The sequence below is a fragment of the Lissotriton vulgaris genome, chromosome 11 (genome assembly GCF_964263255.1).
Source record: "Lissotriton vulgaris chromosome 11, aLisVul1.2, whole genome shotgun sequence".
Taxonomy (NCBI): domain Eukaryota; kingdom Metazoa; phylum Chordata; class Amphibia; order Caudata; family Salamandridae; genus Lissotriton; species Lissotriton vulgaris.
In genome coordinates this window covers 101,585,411-101,597,893 of record NC_141699.1, presented here as the reverse complement: position 1 = coordinate 101,597,893, position 12,483 = coordinate 101,585,411, and the positions used below count along the sequence as shown (strand labels likewise).

The following is a 12,483-nucleotide window of genomic DNA, read 5'->3' as shown; positions in this document are numbered from 1 at the left end:
CCGTGTAAGATGATGCTAGCACCACTTACGAAAGATATAGGTTTTCATATATCTACGGTCACTAGACTTAAAACCTATAAGTCCCCACTACAGCACGCCTTTCAATCCTGAAGACAGGGTGCTTGGTTCTAAGTGTGAGGGTGCCCCTTTCTGAGCAGAGTCCATTGTCCCGGGTTCTAAGTGAGACAGCCATATGACATATAGCGAGACACCAGGTCGTTAGGCGGTGACCATCTCAAAACTGGCTACAACGAATCCTATCATGTTTGGTATCACACATTTTGGAATCATACCTCCCACACCGTAAACCGTGTGGGAGGTATGATTACATCCACCTTAAAGCTCCTTTGGGAGGCCCTCTGTGCTGCCGGTACCAGTCCGCCAGACCCGGACAGATAGCCAGGGCTGCTGCCGGCCAGAGACACGTTTCTCCTCTCCTGCTGCTGAGCCAAGCTCGGGCAGGGGAAGGCAGAACAATAGGTATGCTGTCACGGGGAGATGTGACCACCTCCCAGACAGGATTTTGTGTATTTGGGCAGGGTGGGAGCGCTTGCCAGTGCCACATAGTCTGTGTGCAGGGAACACCATGTATAGTCCAGTTCAAACCAGTTCAGGGAGCCATTGGCTTCCGCTCTCGCGAGAAACTGGACAATGACAGAGGAGTATCCTCTCCTTGTCCAGCCCCTCCTTTTGTGAGGGATCCATGAATCGTCCCATCCCTTTCCTTAGGATATTTAAGGGCTTACCTGTGGGACGGTCCCTAGATTTGTTGTGGGATAAGATTCATTTCAGACACCACTTCTTTGACCGTCTGGGCACTTTGGACTTCGCTGGACTTTGCTCTGGGCATCAAGGCTGCAACTAGAACGATTCCTGCTGCTCCTGATCTCGTTGCCCTGTTCGTCTGCTGCAATGTCCGTGCCTGTGCACCATACAGGAACCTTCCAAGGCCTGTGGGTATCTAAGACACGTGACGGAATCTCCCTTGAAGTGAAGGAGTCACTTCCCTGCATCTGCAGGCACCACAACTAAGCTAATCAGTCTGCTGATCCTGAGCTCCCACAGACTCAGCAACACAGAAGGTGGTTCTTCACATCCCTCGAAGCCTGCCCTGTCCTCTCACCAAGTTTGAGGCCAGTATCCCTTGTCGAAGCCGCAGGAACTGAACCCCTGTGCACCGCGTTGACTTGCAGTTACAAAGGCTTGTTGGCTTCCTTCCACCAAGATCTTCGAGCTCCAATTAGCCTCAACCTCAAGCATCTCCAGTAACCAAGATCTTCACCCTCATCGCATCTCTTGCATCGTGGGTTTGCATCTTTGGTGAGCTGCTCGAGGTCCTCTTGCAACTTCAGTGCCTCTGGCCTGCGGTTCCTCTTGAGGATCATCTTTGTATTCTTTGGGCTCCCCTGATTGCTGTGGCCTGCCCTGACTCACCTGCTTGTGGTGAGTCTCCTGGACCCGCCGGACACCTACCCCTCAACTCTCGACATCCAACGTGGTACACTCCGTGTATGGCTCCTGGTCTTTGACAGCATCTTCTGATAGATACATATGCCAGTGGATTCCTCACCTTGTGAGTATCCCCTTGCGTCAGCAACATTCGGAAATTCTTTTTGTAGCTTCGCGCCGACGTGGACGACGTCACAGAGGCACGGCATCGCACGCGACTCCGCTGACGTCACCGACACCATAATAGGCCCACACCGGCGTGATGACATAAGTTTCCTTTTTTCCGCGTCGTCAACGCTAATGGTTGCAGGGAATCTCGGTAGCTGTTGGTAACTTTGTTACTGTTTTCTCTGTTTTCTTGCTTCTTTGTCTCACTGAAGATGTCGACTAAGAAGACCGGGTTCAAGCCATGTAGAGTGCGGCAAAATGATGTCGATCACGGACCCGCCCGAGGACTGTATCTGGTGCCTGAGTTCAGACCATGATGTCGATAGCTGTTCTTCGTGTAAGAAGATGAATCCGAAGGCACTTCGAGAGAGGGAGACTAAGCTTTTAATGGCGAAGTTAAGAGGAAGTAAAGAAAAGAAGACTTTGAGATCCCGTTCGAGAAGGACGAGGTCGAGATCGAGGTCGAGGTCAAGATCCCTCTCGGCGTCGCTTTCGAAGTCGTCATCCAGTCATGCTTCGAAGTCGAAAAAGAAGCATAAGAAGCGAAGGCATGAATCTCTGCATCACTCTGGTAAGGATTCGAACTCGAGACCGAAGTCGCCTAAGAAGAAGCATGGGAAAGATGTAGTGTCTCCATCACCAGAGGTCTTGGATCCAGAAGGTGAGGCTTCACCTTCAGAGTCGTAGGTGCAATCGCCGGCTCCGGTTTTGAATACGTCTCAGGCGCCGTCTCCGGCTCGAGAGGATGAAGAAGTCCCTTTGAATGAGGGTTCGATGACACAACCACCTGTGGAAGAGGAGGCGAATCTGGAACCTCTGAAGGGTCAGTCTGTGGGTTCTTACCCACTTTTCCCAGCTCCAGGTCAAGACCCTACTGCGTTTTTAAACGCTATGTATGGTGTCTATTTCAGAGCATGGTACCCCTCTGGTGCACCTTCGGGTCCTATGGGTCCTCTGGCGTATAATTTAGGAGTTCCCCACTCCTATGCTCCAGCTTCCATTATGCCATTTATGCCGGCTCCGCCGCCGCCTTTGCATTACTCGGCGCCGCCAAGGTCGTCGACACCGATACCGACGTCGCCGGCTCCAAGTCGACCTCGAGAACAGCGCCCTGGGCCTACAGATTCGATCTCGACGTCGATACCGGCTCCTTCGGTGTCGTTCACGGATCCAACGGCGCAGCTGTTGAAAGAGAGATCCAGATGGGATGCTCAGCGCCTCATAGAGGAGCAAAGATATAGAGAAGCTGAGACTGAGATGGAAGAAGGTGAGCTTCAGGAGGACTGTTTTGAAGATCTAGGAGAAGCTAGTGGTATGGAACTTTCTCCTGAATGGGAGCTGCCATCTGTGTCTGATGCCCCTTCAAAGGATGTTAAGCCATACCACATGGTCTTGAAGAAGGCTGCAGAACTTTTAAATTTAACCTTGCCTACAGTGGAATATAAATCTAATCTCTTGACTGAGGTACTTCATTCCCCAAGTTCTGTTATTGAACCGTTGCTTCCCTTTAATGAAGCATTAACTGAACCTATTTTGGAGGTTTGGAGCAAGCCTCTTACAGCTCCTGCAGTGGCTAAAAGTGTTGCAAGGAGGTATAGAGGTGCACCTGGGGATCCTGAGTTTTTATCCTCGCATCCTTTGCTTGAAAGTATGGTTATTCAAGCAGCCTGTTCAAAAAAGACTGTGGGTGCATTCCCTCAAGTGCCTGGGGATAAGGAATCCAAGAAACAGGATCAGACTGCGAAGAAGTTTTTCTCTTCAGCAAGTATGGCTTTAAAATAGACTAATGCCACTTGCCTTATGGGTAGATACATACATGCCCTGATGGATTCATTGCGACTGTTGGCTCCTAAAATTCCTGATGACAACAGGAAGTATTTTGATGAGGTATTGGCTGATGCACAAGCGGCTGCACTTCAAGTGCTCCAGAGTGGGCTAGACACCGCTGATTCAGTTGCTCTCATCATGGGAACTGCAGTTGCCTCTAGAAGGGCTGCCTGGCTGAAGTCTTCGGACTTTTTGGCAGACGTTCAGGCGGCGTTATTGGATTTGCCCTTTGACGGTGTTGGTCTTTTTGGTAAAAAAGCTGATGCAGCTTTGGAAAGATTTAAGGACAGAAGGGCTACTGACAAATGTTTGGGGCTGCAGACTAGAGGTTCATCTACCAAAAGGTATAGAGGTTTTGGACGTTCTTCTTTTCGTCCCTACTGTCAAGGTCAACAGCAGCAGCAGCAGCAGCAACAACAAAATCTGCTGTATAAGTCATACAGGGTTAAGCAAAGAGCTCGTCCTCGAGGACGTCAAGCATCCTCCTCCTCCACCTCTTCCAACCCCCCAGCCACAGAAAAGCAGCCCTAGATCCGCCATTCCAGATCATGCGGGTCCTGTAGGGGGTCGGCTTACCTATTTTCTACCGGATTGGGAATCTGTTACATCAGATCTTTGGGGTCTCAATCTCGTAGAAAATGGGTATGCTCTTCCCTTTCGGGAATTCCCTCCAAAGTACCCTCCTTGCCAAGGTTTTTTGCACGGAGTAACACCTGTTACTCCTGCAGGAGGAAGTCCAGGGATACTACTCCCGGTATTTCCTGATACCCAAGAAGGATGACAGACTTTGTCCAATCCTGGATCTCAGGATCTTGAACCTTTACCTAAAACAGGAGTATTTCAAGATGCTCACCCTTGCACAGGTTCTTCAGGCGCTGATGGAAGAAGACTGGATGGTGTCAATAGACTTGCAGGATCCATATTTTCACATCCCTATCCTGCAGTCACAGAGGAAGTATCTCAGTTTTACTATAGGATCACAACATTAGCAGTTTGTGGTTCTACCGTGTGGTCTTACTACTGCGCCTCGAGTCTTCACCAAGGTGATGGCTGTGGTGGCAGCATATCTCAGAAGATCGGGGATACCGGTATTCCCGTATCTGGATGATTGGCTGATCAAAGCAGAATCTCCAGGGAAGGTGCTCCATCATCTGCAAGTGACAACTCAGTTGTTGTACAGGTTGGGTTTTTCAATAAATGTGCCCAAATCTCACCTTGTGCCCTCCCAGCGCAACCTGTTCATAGGTGTGGTACTGGATACAACTGTCTGTTGTGCATTCCCTCCTCCTCAAAGGATTCGCGACATACAGGAGTTGATTCTTTTATTTTTCAATGGAGCGGTCGTTCCAGTCCTGAATGTCCTTCGCCTGCTCGGTCTGATGGCTTCCTGCATTCTGTTGGTCAACAATGCACGCTGGCACATGAGGGCACTCCATTGGTGCCTCCGCAGGCAGTGGCGTCAACACAACTGAGATCTCAGGGAGTCTGTGAGGGTCTCCAGAGAAACTGCAGCGGATCTGACTTGGTGGGGAGTAGAAGGCAACCTGTCTCAAGGGAAGCCCTTTCAACTGCCTCCAGCTGTGGCCACAGTGTTAATGGATGCATCCACTCTAGGATGGGGTGCTCATCTGAAGGATCTGGAGGTCAAGGGTCTTTGGTCTCCAGAGGAAAGGTTGCTTCACATCAACCTTCTGGAATTGCGGGCAATACGTTTGGCACTCAAGGCCTTCCTCCCTTCCCTTCGCGGTTGGTCGGTTCAAGTCCTGATGGACAACATCACCGCGATGTGGTATGTCAACAAACAGGGAGGAGTAGGGTTGCAGTGTCTCTGCACAGAGGCTCTGCGTCTCTGGTCCTGGGTTCGGGACCATCAGATTTGTCTGATGGCAAATCATCTGGCCGGAGTTCTGAACATTCGTGCAGACAGTCTTAGTCTGCAGTTCTCAGCCGACCACGAGTGGAGGCTCCATCCGGAGGCAGTTAGTCACGTCTTTCGGACGTGGAGAACTCCTCAGGTGGACCTGTTCGCCACTTGCGAGAATGCTCACTGCCCGTTATTCTGCAGTCTCCAGTATCCGATGCAGGGAGCTTTGGGGGATGCGTTTCAGTTGAGTTGGGACTTAAGACTCCTTTACGCGTTTCCCCCATACCCTTGATTCCTCGAGTTCTGAGGAAGATTCGCCAAGACCGGGCCCAAGTCATATTGGTCGCCCCGGATTGGCCAAGAAGGGTGTGGTACACGGATCTTCTCCACCTCTCCTCGTGCCCGCCGCTCCGTCTCCCTTTCAGGGCAGATCTCCTCTCTCAGATGGAGGGGGCAGGTTCTACACCCCCACCTCCAGACCTTACACCTTCATGCCTGGAGATTGAACGGGGCAACCTGAATTCCTTTTCTCTCCCACCTGATGTGGTGGATGTCATTCTATCGGCCAGGCTTGACTCCACCAAATTTATCTATTCATACAGATGGTCTAAATTTGCCACTTGGTGTGGAGAGAAATCTGTTGACCCATTGAAGTCTCGTTTATCTGATCTACTACAATTTGCTCGTTCTTTGGCGCAGCAAAGGTTTGCTGTTGCCACTGTTAAGGGTTATCTTTTGGCTTTGTCGGCTTTTCTTTGTTTGCCAGATCAGCCGTCATTGTTCAAATCTCCTGTGGTTTTAAGATTTTTGATGGGCCTTACAAATACATTTCCTCCTACTCCCTTTATTGTGCCTCAATGGGACTTAAATCTGGTGCTTACTTTCCTGATGGGTTCTCCTTTCGAACCTTTGCACAAATGTCCCTTGAGACTTTTGTCTTTTAAGACTGTCTTCCTGGTTGCTATTACCTCGGCAAGGAGGGTAAGTGAGCTTCAAGCTCTTAGTTCAAAGCACCCATTCTTGACTGTTCATGCTGAACTAATGGTTCTTAGGACCAGGGCTGCTTTTCTGCCTAAGGTGGTAACGCCCTTCCATCTAGGACAGTCTCTTACCCTTCCTACCTTCTACCCTCACCCTTCCAAGGAGGAGGAGAGACTTCACCGCTTGGACCCTAAGAGGGCAGTGAGCTTCTACCTGGACAGAACAAGAGAGTTCAGGATGGATGACCAGCTGTTTGTTGGATTTGCTGGCTGCAAGAAAGGAAAATCTGTGCACAATCGCACACTTTCAAGATGGATCATTCTATGCATCAAGATCTGCTACTCCCTGGTGGGTAAGGAACCTCCAGAGGGTATAAGGGCTCAATGATTAGAACGGCAGACCCTGATGCAGAGGTCTAGCCCGGGACCAGGGTTCAATTCCCCGCCTCGGCGGGTCTTGGGCTCAAAAAAATTCCACGGACCTGATAATTCTCGCCTCGGTGCCTATTCCAATCATGGAGTCCCACTCTGCAACTCTGGGCAATAGCTTGCTTAATCTCCACAACGGCCTCCACAACGCTAAGGATGCCTGGCCTCCACCTTGGGGGTGCCCAGGAGTGGACGCCTCACAGGGAAAGCCAGGATGGGTTCCACAGCGGTATTCGTACAAGCGCCTTGAGACCCTTGCGGGTGAGTAGTGCGCTATACAAGTATCAATTTACATTTACTCTACCTGAGCAAAGTCTTCTACATCTGCTTTGTCTAGGGGTGTACCTGTAGAGGACATTTGTAGAGCGGCGACTTGGGCTTCCCTCCACACTTTCACGAAGCATTACTGCTTGGATTCCGAAGTGAGGAGGGACGGCCACTTTGCACGTTCTGTCCTCCAGCATTTTATGGTATAGGAGAGTGGACACCCTCCTCCGGGAGTGGGGACTGCTGTGGGACTCTATTCACAAGGTGAAGAATCCACTGGCAGATGTAACGCTTTTTCTGGTAGATACAGTATCTGCCTGTGGATTCCTCACATGCCCACCCGCCTCCCCGTTGTCCACTCTTTTATACCTTAGATTATGACAATGTTTAAATGTATATATGTTATTCTTATTGAATTACTGCATTGTCTTTACACTGTGTGTGTTATCTTGACTATTGTATACTGTGTATATATCTACTGTTGTCGGTCCGTCTGTGTGCCTCGAAGGCACGGAAAAAAGGGCGGAACTGATGTCATCATGCCGGCGTGGGCCTAATATGGTGTCGGTGACGTCAGCAGAGTCGCGCGTGATGCCGTGCCTCTGTGATGCCGTGCCTCTGTGATGCCGTGCCTCTGTGATGCCGTGCCTCTGTGATGCCGTGCCTCTGTGATGCCGTGCCTCTGTGATGCCGTGCCTCTGTGATGCCGTGCCTCTGTGATGCCGTCCACATCGGCGCGAAGCTACAAAAAGAATTTCCGAATGTTGCTGACGCAAGGGGATATTCACAAGGTGAGGAATCCACAGGCAGATATTGTATCTACCAGAAAAAGCGTTACCGAAGGTAAGTAACTTGTTCGTCAGGTCCACACAGCTGTAGTTCTAAGGTCACCGTCCACTCTCCTGCAGCCCCCGACATTGGTGGGCATTCGTCTACCGTGCCTCCTGGTCACCTCTGAATGGCACGGACTCTGCCCCCCTCTGCTTGCAGGTTCTTCACGTCTTGAATCCACATTTGGGTTCCACCGGACACTTTTACCTTCTCCAGCAGCAGCATCTTTCTGAAGTCCTCCATTGGTATCAACAACGGTTTCCGATCCCACTTCACACCTATGCACCGATTGCCCTAGGGCAGGTAGCCTGGTTCCTAAGGTATCCATGGGTGGCGTGGCTCTCCAACCTTCTGTCTTTCACGGTGTTTCTTCAGGGTCCGCTGGGAAGGGTCCTTCTTCTTTAAAATTGTAATGTGACTTGCCCTTTGACATGTATTGATCACGCGGTCGTGTTCCCACGTAGCACACAGCCTCTCTGGGGCTCCTGGTTAACTCAGGTGATTCCTTGGGTCCTCGACTTCTTCTGGGTACAGTCTTGATTCGAGTTGTGGTTTGCATTCTACTAATTTAGCATATGGTTTGGCCCCCCGCTGACCCCCACCTCTGCCCCCCCCCCCCCATCCCCCCCCCCATCCCCCCCCCCCATCCCCCCCCTCCCCCTGGTGAAAACTGTGTATTACATGCTACTTACCTGTTTCTGTTGAAAAGTATTGTGTGTATCCCTGGTTAGGAGAACCTGTATGTGTGTTATATAATAAATACATATTTTAATAAAGACACCGTGTGATTCTTTTTCAGGTAATTTATATCAATAAGATTATATTCTGGTAAAACAAGCTGCTTTACACTCCTTCTGAACTAAGCCTGAAGGCTGCTCTCCTCAGCTACCATTTGGAGGGCTTTCTATGGTTGTCTAATGTCACTAAAATCACCTTAATGGCTGTCTGGATTGGTGCAGGGTACCCACTTACATAAGTGTGCATCATATACCAAGCCAGCTTCTCACAGTCGGTATTCTGTGGAAATGTCTAGCAAGTGTATTATCTTATGGTTCTTCATCAAGGGACTGGTCATTGCCCACGGCGGTTCATTGTTACAGGCATTGCTGTTGCCTATAATTGGAAGCGCAATAGAGAAACTAGCGTGTGGAAAGTGTTGTATGTACGTTATCATTTCCCAAGTGGTCGTTTTCCTTAACACCTGATGTGATGCAGTGAAAAGTGCATTTGCCACATCCACTTTATGGGTTCTATTCACAAATGCACTTTCTCAGCATTCTGATATTTTTATCTGCATGCAGTCTGGCAGTTATCATGCTCTTTAAATAATCCAGAATGTTGTTGCCAAGAATATATATATGAGGCAGTTTTGCTCATCATGTTGAAATGGTGATTTTAAAATTTTTAATTCAAAAGAAGTGGTGAACCTTAAAAAACAGGATAGTGCATTAAAAATGAGGGAATTTACTGTGATAACATGATTCTTGCGTTCCGTCATAGCGGGCAGGTAATTTGTGGACTGTATGTGCCCTTTTCTAGTATGCATTCAGCATATGTGTATTATGTAGCCATCTTTTGTGCCTACTTGGAAAGTGGGCACCGTCTTTGACCTGCTATGAGGTGGTTGAGTTCCATGACCCTTAGTGGGAAGGCTAGCCTGTCATTTACAACCAACGAAATGTCCATATCTTTATCCAGAGCACTCTTGTAATGTTGCACCATATCAATATGGTGCATGTTAATGATTAAAAACCCTAGTCTAGTATGTATCGCAATGGCATGTAGTCTAGGTATTTCAGGCGTCAGTTTAACTGATGGTGGTGCTTGTGCGCCCATTTTAGTGTTTGGAAGTGCCCAGTTGGATATTTATTGGGGAAAGAGTAGGTGATAGATTGTTACCAATGGTGTAATTAAAAGGCATGAAGAGAGTTATAACAATAGAGTTGATGCCCATGCGAGCGATCTTCGAAAGGAGGAGACAACTTACCTTGTGACTAGGAAACACTTCTTTGAAGAAAAACAACTTGCAAACATCCAGACCCAGAACTAGATGGCAAGAGTATCAAAGCATGTGAATCTACAGCTCTACATGCCAAGAACAGATGCATACTGGTTAAGTAGCAGAATCCTTCCCTGTGTGGAGCTTAATTTGCCCTATGGAAAGTGGGTAGAGCTGGGGGTCCCTTCTTTATTTACTGATTAACTAGTTTTGGTGCTGTCTGTTCTGAAAATTAATACTGAAAAATCCACCCTATTTCCGCTTGCCACACTAGCACGAATGGACGCAACAGAACTCCCATCCACGGGATTCAAATGGAGTGCATGCATTTCCGCTATCTAGGGATCCAGGTGGCACAAATAGCAGAGGAGTAAAATGCACTGAATGTAGGGGTGGCGATCATGGGTTTACAACTCTCCATTAACTTCTGGAACAGCCTTCAATTCTCGGTCATGGGCTGGGTGGCCCTGGCACAGATGTTGCTCCTACCTAGATGCCTGTATATCTTGCAGAGCTCATTTTGCATTAACCCTAGTTCCACTTTTAAGACTCAATAGGTTCTTGATATCACTGGTCTGGGCTGGAAAACGCAATAATGAAACTAGACACTGTACGAGGGACTAGGCGTATCGGACCTGCAACTTTACCACGTGGTCGTCTTGTCCAATACGCTGCGCTCTGGTGTGCAGAGGGTCCAAACTTGGAGAAGGAGCTCCTGGCAGAATAAGGATGTGAAAATAACTTAGATATGTCTCATGATGGGGTCACAAACACTGTCACAGTACCCATTTGTGGTGTGTTAGGTGACGAGAGCTTGGGAACAGGCAGTCACATTGGTACTGCGTAGAGCAAATGATGCACATGTGCTACTGTTGCAATAGTTGCGTAATTATTGCCATACATTGTTTGGGGGAGGATGCCTCTCTGCAGGTGACCTATTCTGTATTGGAACATTTCTTACACTCGCTGAGGTATAGGAATGCTTCGGTCTCCTAGACGGACAATTTTTGCAATATGCAAAGATCTCCCACACTACGTGGAAGATATGGATTACATTTCCAGAGGAACCAACGGAATTTCACACATTGATGGCGATTCTAGATCAAGGTATGCATAGGGGCTTGATCTCCATTCTGTATCGGGCACTTAAAGCCGACCGCAATGTCGACGTCTCACATCCGGGATAGATGGTTGCCACATCTGCCGATGCCACTTACAGATAGTGACTGGAAGAGAGTGTTCGCGCAGTTGCGAGACGTGGCCAGCAACACCCGCTTCAAGCTCATACAATTTCACTATCTGCACTGCACTTATATGTTCACCCTCTGGCTGGCACGTATAAACACAGCGTGTTCCGCAGAATGCCCCGCTGCAGCTTTGAACCGGCTTCTTCTGCACATATGACATGAGATTGCCCCCTGACTTCAGCAGTATTGGTTGGGGGTATTGAAGACACTTAGCAAGACGACTGGCCTCTCCGTTGAGAGAACCATTAAACACGGTCTCCTAGGGGGCCTACCGACCCCAAAGACAAATAACAAAATGCAACGTAGGTTTGTAAAGTTAGGACTAGTGCTTTCCAGATGTCACATAGCGATACACTGAACGCAGACAGCACCACCCACATAACTCAAGTGGATGACAGATTTGCCGGAATGTGGGGTGGCAAAGAAGAGTCTGTTACGAATTGTGCGCACAGATGAGAACCTCAAACGAGATTTGGAGACATGGGGGCTATTCTTCATTAAAGGAGTTGGCTTCCCCTCGCAGTCAGATAACCCGACTTCGTGGCCTAGCGGCAGTGAAGAAACTTCAAACGGCTTAGCATCCGCTACATAACATGCTACCCCTGATCGGGGTGGTTAGTCACTCACTGTTAGAAGGCGGTGACCCCAGGGGTCAAGATGATTCTCCTAACCATCCGAGGCCTCCTCTCCCACAATTCCTGCCGAGTCTTATCGAGGGGAAGTCCCCGCCGGGGAGGACTGATCGTACCCACTGTCGACACACCACACTTACGAACGGACACCACACCGTGAATCTTTATCAAGTATGAACTTTATCAAAATAAAAGTAAGGAGCAATACACAGCGATCGCGGGATCGCGAAAATCTCGTAACAAGGGAACGGGGAAGCGGGACAGTCTTAGAGGGCCAGTTGGCATGCCACCCACCCTGCGCACAGTTCTCAATCCTCGAACTGGGGGGTACGGGACTGGCGATGGTACTTGCTGTCGTACTCACTCCTGTTAAAGATGGTCGTGAGGGTAGCGTCGATGGTCCAGCCGGACCAGAGGGTTCTTCAAGCTGCGACGAGGTCAGCAGGGCTTGGTCAGGAGTACTCCGTAGTACTCGTAGGCAGGTAGAGCTGCGACAGCGTCCGCAGGGCTCAGAATGGTAGCAAGGGTCTCTCGTTCTCAAGAGTGGGCCGCGACGAGGTCAGCAGGGCTCTGATGGTTCAGGTCTTACTCTTCGAGAGGGAGCCGCGACAGCGTCAGCAGGGCTCGGTGGTTCAGTTCCGTAGTTTCGAGGATGAGCCGCGACGACATCAGCAGGGCTCGGTGGGTCAGAGCCGGGTCTCCTCAAGGTCAGCCGCGATCAGATCAGCAGGGCTTTCTTGTCCAAGATACAACTGCCGGCTGGATGGAAGGCAGGCGGTCTTATATTTAT

At 49.4% G+C, this 12,483-nt stretch overlaps 1 protein-coding gene across 2 annotated transcripts in view; it reads left to right on the top strand.

Annotated features, from left to right (window-relative positions):
• The window catches only part of SMPD4 (sphingomyelin phosphodiesterase 4), a 601,593-nt gene that overhangs the window by 113,457 nt on the left and 475,653 nt on the right, over window positions 1–12,483 (top strand). The window lies entirely within an intron of this gene.